The 6,758-nt window shown below is 49.4% G+C and overlaps 1 long non-coding RNA gene across 1 annotated transcript; it reads right to left on the reverse strand.

Annotated features, from left to right (window-relative positions):
• Positions 1-4,614: 4,614 nt before the first annotated feature.
• On the reverse strand, positions 4,615-5,359 carry LOC129813446 (uncharacterized). The gene is made up of 3 exons (XR_008753164.1): positions 5,199-5,359; positions 4,836-5,087; positions 4,615-4,788 (listed from the first exon to the last, which is right to left on the reverse strand). It is a non-coding gene; the product is annotated as an uncharacterized LOC129813446 (long non-coding RNA).
• Between the last annotated feature and the right edge of the window lie 1,399 nt (positions 5,360-6,758).

The raw sequence follows: 6,758 nt of genomic DNA on the forward strand, positions 1-6,758 counted from the left end.
AGCAGCTACTCTTCCTGGGGTTTATTATGGATCCCCGTTAGTTCCTGCCAAGGCAGCAGCTACTCTTCCTGGGGTTTATTATGGATCCCCGTTAGTTCCTGCCAAGGCAGCAGCTACTCTTCCTGGGATTTATTATGGATCCCCGTTAGTTCCTGCCAAAGCAGCAGCTACTCTTCCTGGGATTTATTATGGATCCCCGTTAGTTCCTGCCAAAGCAGCAGCTACTCTTCCTGGGGTTTATTATGGATCCCCATTAGTTCCTGCCAAGGCAGCAGCTACACTTCCTGGGGTTTATTATGGATCCCCATTAGTTCCTGCCAAGGCAGCAGCTACTCTTCCTGGGGTTTATTATGGATCCCCATTAGTTCCTGCCAAAGCAGCAGCTACTCTTCCTGGGGTTTATTATGGATCCCCATTAGTTCCTGCCAAGGCAGCAGCTACTCTTCCTGGGGTTTATTATGGATCTCCATTAGTTCCTGTCAAGGCAGCAGCTACTCTTCCTGGGGTTTATTATGGATCTCCATTAGTTCCTGCCAAGGCAGCAGCAACTCTTCCTGGGGTTTATTATGGATCCCCATTAGTTCCTGCCAAGGCAGCAGCAACTCTTCCTGGGGTTTATTATGGATCCCCATTAGTTCCAGCCAAGGCAGCAGCTACTCTTCCTGGGGTTTATTATGGATCCCCATTAGTTCCAGCCAAGGCAGCAGCTACTCTTCCTGGGGTTTATTATGGATCCCCATTAGTTCCTGCCAAGGCAGCAGCTACACTTCCTGGGGTTTATTATGGATCCCCATTAGTTCCTGCCAAGGCAGCAGCTACTCTTCCTGGGGTTTATAATGGATCCCCATTAGTTCCTGCCAAGGCAGCAGCTACTCTTCCTGGGGTTTATTATGGATCCCCATTAGTTCCTGTCAAGGCAGCAGCTACTCTTCCTGGGGTTTATTATGGAACTCCATTAGTTCCTGCCAAGGCAGCAGCTACTCTTCCTGGGGTTTATTATGGATCTCCATTAGTTCCTTCCAAGGCAGCGGCTACTCTTCCTGGGGTTTATTATGGATCACCATTAGTTCCTGCCAAGGCAGCAGCAACTCTTCCTGGGGTTTATTATGGATCACCATTAGTTCCTGCCAAGGCAGCAGCAACTCTTCCTGGGGTTTATTATGGATCCCCATTAGTTCCAGCCAAGGCAGCAGCTACTCTTCCTGGGGTTTATTATGGATCCCCATTAGTTCCTGCCAAGGCAGCAGCAACTCTTCCTGGGGTTTATTATGGATCCCCATTAGTTCCAGCCAAGGCAGCAGCTACTCTTCCTGGGGTTTATTATGGATCCCCATTAGTTCCTGCCAAGGCAGCAGCTACACTTCCTGGGGTTTATTATGGATCCCCATTAGTTCCTGCCAAGGCAGCAGCTACTCTTCCTGGGGTTTATAATGGATCCCCATTAGTTCCTGCCAAGGCAGCAGCTACTCTTCCTGGGGTTTATTATGGATCCCCACTAGTTCCTGCCAAAGCAGCAGCTACTCTTCCTGGGGTTTATTATGGATCCCCATTAGTTCCTGCCAAGGCAGCAGCTACTCTTCCTGGGGTTTATTATGGATCCCCATTAGTTCCTGTCAAGGCAGCAGCTACTCTTCCTGGGGTTTATTATGGATCTCCATTAGTTCCTGCCAAGGCAGCAGCTACTCTTCCTGGGGTTTATTATGGATCCCCATTAGTTCCTGTCAGGGCAGCAGCTACTCTTCCTGGGGTTTATTATGGATCCCCATTAGTTCCTGTCAAGGCAGCGGCTACTCTTCCTGGGGTTTATTATGGATCCCCATTAGTTCCTGCCAAGGCAGCGGCTACTCTTCCTGGGGTTTATTATGCATCCCCATTAGTTCCTGCCAAGGCAGCAGCTACTCTTCCTGGGGTTTATTATGGAGCCCCATTAGTTCCTGCCAAGGCAGCAGCTACTCTTCCTGGGGTTTATTATGGATCCCCATTAGTTCCTGCCAAAGTAGCAGCTACTCTACCTGGGTTTATTATGGATACCCATTAGTTCCTGCCAAAGTAGCAGCTACTCTACCTGGGTTTATTATGGATACCCATTAGTTCCTGCCAAAGTAGCAGCTACTCTACCTGGGGTTTATTATGGATCCCCATTAGTTCCTGCCAAAGCAGCAGCTACTCTTCCTGGGATTTATTATGGATCCCCGTTAGTTCCTGCCAAGGCAGCAGCTACTCTTCCTGGGGTTTATTATGCATCCCCGTTAGTTCCTGCCAAGGCAGCAGCTACTCTTCCTGGGGTTTATTATGCATCCCCATTAGTTCCTGCCAAGGCAGCAGCTACTCTTCCTGGGGTTTATTATGGAGCCCCATTAGTTCCTGCCAAAGCAGCAGCTACTCTTCCTGGGATTTATTATGGATCCCCATTAGTTCCTGCCAAGGCAGCAGCTACTCTTCCTGGGATTTATTATGGCCCCTCGTTGTTATCACTTCCTGACCATAGAGAGCTGTTTATTCTCTATGTTGGTTAGGTCGGGGTGTGATTAAGGGTGGGTTATCTAGGGGAAATAGATATCTATGTTGGCCTGTTATGGTTCCCAATCAGAGGCAGCTGTTTATTGTTGTCTCTGATTGGGGATCATATTTAGGCAGCCATTTCCCCATTGTGCTTTGTGGGATCTTGTCTAGGTATAGTTGCCAGTGAGCATTATATCAGCTTCACGTTTCGTTTGTGCGATTTATTGTTTTTGTTCTTTGAGTTGTTCTCTTCCTAATTAAAAGGATTGAAACATACCACGCTGCATCTTGGTCCACTCCTTATAACGATCGTGACAGTAGATACCACCACAAACGGACCAAGCAGCGTGGCCAGGAGGAGCAAACATCCTGGACATGGGAGGATATCTTGGAGGGTAAGGGATCCTGGACATGGGAGGATATCTTGGAGGGTAAGGGATCCTGGACGTGGGAGGATATCTTGGAGGGTAAGGGATCCTGGACGTGGGAGGATATCTTGTAGGGTAAGGGATCCTGGACGTGGGAGGATATCTTGGAGGGTAAGGGATCCTGGACATGGGAGGATATCTTGGAGGGTAAGGGATCCTGGACATGGGAGGATATCTTGGAGGGTAAGGGATCCTGGACATGGGAGGATATCCTGGAGGGTAAGGGATCCTGGACGTGGGAGGATATCTTGGAGGGTAAGGGATCCTGGACGTGGGAGGAGATCCTGGAGGGTAAGGGATCCTGGACGTGGGAGGATATCTTGGAGGGTAAGGGATCCTGGACATGGGAGGATATCTTGGAGGGTAAGGGATCCTGGACATGGGAGGATATCTTGGAGGGTAAGGGATCCTGGACATGGGAGGAGATCCTGGAGGGTAAGGGATCCTGGACGTGGGAGGAGATCCTGGAGGGTAAGGGATCCTGGACGTGGGAGGATATCTTGGAGGGTAAGGGATCCTGGACATGGGAGGATATCTTGGAGGGTAAGGGATCCTGGACGTGGGAGGAGATCCTGGAGGGTAAGGGATCCTGGACGTGGGAGGATATCTTGGAGGGTAAGGGATCCTGGACGTGGGAGGATATCTTGGAGGGTAAGGGATCCTGGACGTGGGAGGATATCTTGGAGGGTAAGGGATCCTGGACGTGGGAGGAGATCCTGGAGGGTAAGGGATCCTGGACGTGGGAGGATATCTTGGAGGGTAAGGGATCCTGGACATGGGAGGATATCTTGGAGGGTAAGGGATCCTGGACATGGGAGGATATCTTGGAGGGTAAGGGATCCTGGACATGGGAGGATATCTTGGAGGGTAAGGGATCCTGGACATGGGAGGAGATCCTGGAGGGTAAGGGATCCTGGACGTGGGAGGATATCTTGGAGGGTAAGGGATCCTGGACGTGGGAGGATATCTTGGAGGGTAAGGGATCCTGGACGTGGGAGGATATCTTGGAGGGTAAGGGATCCTGGACGTGGGAGGATATCTTGGAGGGTAAGGGATCCTGGACGTGGGAGGAGATCCTGGAGGGTAAGGGATCCTGGACGTGGGAGGATATCTTGGAGGGTAAGGGATCCTGGACGTGGGAGGATATCTTGGAGGGTAAGGGATCCTGGACGTGGGAGGATATCTTGGAGGGTAAGGGATCCTGGACGTGGGAGGAGATCTTGGAGGGTAAGGGATCCTGGACGTGGGAGGAGATCCTGGAGGGTAAGGGATCCTGGACGTGGGAGGATATCTTGGAGGGTAAGGATAACCTTCCATGGGAGCAGACGGAGGCAGCGAGGGAGGAACAACGACGACACCGGGGTTCGCGGCCACGACGGAAGCCCGAGAGGCAGCCTCAAAAAAAAAAAGGGGGGGGGGGGGGGCACACGGGGTGGTTGGCGGAGCCAGGTTTCAGACCAGAGCCAACTCCTTGCACTCGCTTTGAGGAGCGTGTGACCGTTCAAGCCCCAACTCTCTGCCCCAGCTCTCTGCCCCGACTCATTTAGGCTGCTCAATTATTGAAGGTGGTTTACTGCCATCTGCTGGATGAGCTGGGTGACTGGACCTGGTGAATGGTCTGGGTAGGGTTGAGTGACTGGACTGGGTGACTGGTCTGGATAGGGCTGAGTGACTGGACCTGGGTGAATGGTCTGGATAGGGCTGAGTGACTGGACTGGGTGACTGGTCTGGATAGGGCTGAGTGACTGGACTGGGTAAATGGTCTGGATAGGGCTGAGTGACTGGACTGGGTGACTGGTCTGGATAGGGCTGAGTGACTGGACTGGCTGAATGGTCTGGATAGGGCTGAGTGACTGGACTGGGTGAATGGTCTGGATTGGTCTGGATAGGGCTGAGTGACTGGACCTGGGTGAATGGTCTGGATAGGGCTGAGTGACTGGACTGGGTGAATGGTCTGGATAAGGCTGAGTGACTGGACTGGGTGACTGGTCTGGATAGGGCTGAGTGACTGGACTGGCTGAATGGTCTGGATAGGGCTGAGTGACTGGACTGGGTGAATGGTCTGGATAGGGCTGAGTGACTGGACTGGGTGACTGGTCTGGATAGGGCTGAGTGACTGGACTGGCTGAATGGTCTGGATAGGGCTGAGTGACTGGACTGGGTGAATGGTCTGGATAGGGCTGAGTGACTGGACCTGGGTGAATGGTCTGGATAGGGCTGAGTGACTGGACCTGGGTGAATGGTCTGGATAGGGCTGAGTGACTGGACCTGGGTGAATGGTCTGGATAGGGCTGAGTGACTGGACTGGGTGAATGGTCTGGATAGGGCTGAGTGACTGGACTGGCTGAATGGTCTGGATAGGGCTGAGTGACTGGACTGTGTGAATGGTCTGGATAGGGCTGAGTGACTGGACTGGCTGAATGGTCTGGATAGGGCTGAGTTTGTGAGCAACGTTTGTCACCGTTATAGTACAATTAATGTATTGTTTAGTGTTTTGTTGTGTAGTGGCTTTGCATCTGAAAAGGTTTGCAGTTGTAAATGCTAAAATCGCCACTGTAACTATAACCAGACAGTTTATTCCCAATCAATGTGATGAAGCTACCATTTTCTTTTTCTATGAAGCTGCCATTCAAACTAAGACTAGCTAGCTAAATGTTTTAATTGATAAGGGGGGGGGGGTTCGCCCAATGCACCATACAAGCTAGAACTGCCACATACACTTGAAACAAATAGCCAAATGGAAAACTGCAGACAAAAATGCTTTCTGCTACTAAGATCAGTGAAATGTAGGCTAAACTGACAACAGAGTGAAGAGCAGAAATCTCATGAAGAACACGAAGGAGGGGGAGAATACTGTCAGGGGGGGGGGGGAATTCTGGCAGGGGGGGAGAATTCTGGCAGGGGGGAGAATTCTGGCACAACACCAGAACTCAAAAGGAGCATGTTGACAGGTAGCCATTCCTCTTTTAGTATTATATCAAGAATAAAAAATACTACCCTGACCAAAATATTATTGCAGATAATTGTATAATGTATTTAGCTGTTACAAAAAAAGGTTTCGGAAAAACAGGGAACTCTTTGCCTGTCACCTTTGAGGCACCTGTGTTTGTCCTTCAGACAGCAACAGGAAGAGAAGCCTTGGCTGTAGTGTCGAGGCGTTTACAGTAAAGCACAGCTCCAACCTGATATCACTAGAGGGTTAATTTCTTCAGACCATTACTTTAACTTCACAAGAGGACATCTGAGGCTTGGAGACTTTCTGTCCTCTTCAAGTATTATTAGGAAAAAAGGTTAATTTCAACAACAACAAAAAATTGAATACATTCAAAACAATCAAATAAATTAAACAGTTTTATTCTCAAATCATAAAATCTCAAAGTTGAAATATACATAGACGTCCAAACAAATGCAAGCCATGATGTGGAAGAACTGTGCAAAGCTGACTGGTCTCGCTGGCAATATTTATCATAGCTTTAAAAAGGTGAAACTAGCTTTCCATCATTTAGACTTTACAGATCAATAATAATCTGAGGAGCATGTAAAAAGCAAGATGGAAGACGATCAATCAGAACACGTAATGTTACAGAGGTTAGGTTGTTGACCAGGCAACAAGGGAACGATTCGGATTCTGTGTCCCGTTTACCTCAACATTGGCCCCACCCATTATTACATGCAAATGACAACACTGTGGCATAAATAATCATTTGGAAAACGGATTGTTTCATGTCCCTTTTTGACCGGTTTAGAAGAGGGTTCAAACAAACATTGGTTTGAGCCTAGGGATTGTCATTTGAATTGACTGTAATTCCCTTACATAGACAACATCGA

The sequence above is a fragment of the Salvelinus fontinalis genome, chromosome 16 (genome assembly GCF_029448725.1).
Source record: "Salvelinus fontinalis isolate EN_2023a chromosome 16, ASM2944872v1, whole genome shotgun sequence".
NCBI classification, from domain to species: Eukaryota; Metazoa; Chordata; class Actinopteri; order Salmoniformes; family Salmonidae; genus Salvelinus; species Salvelinus fontinalis.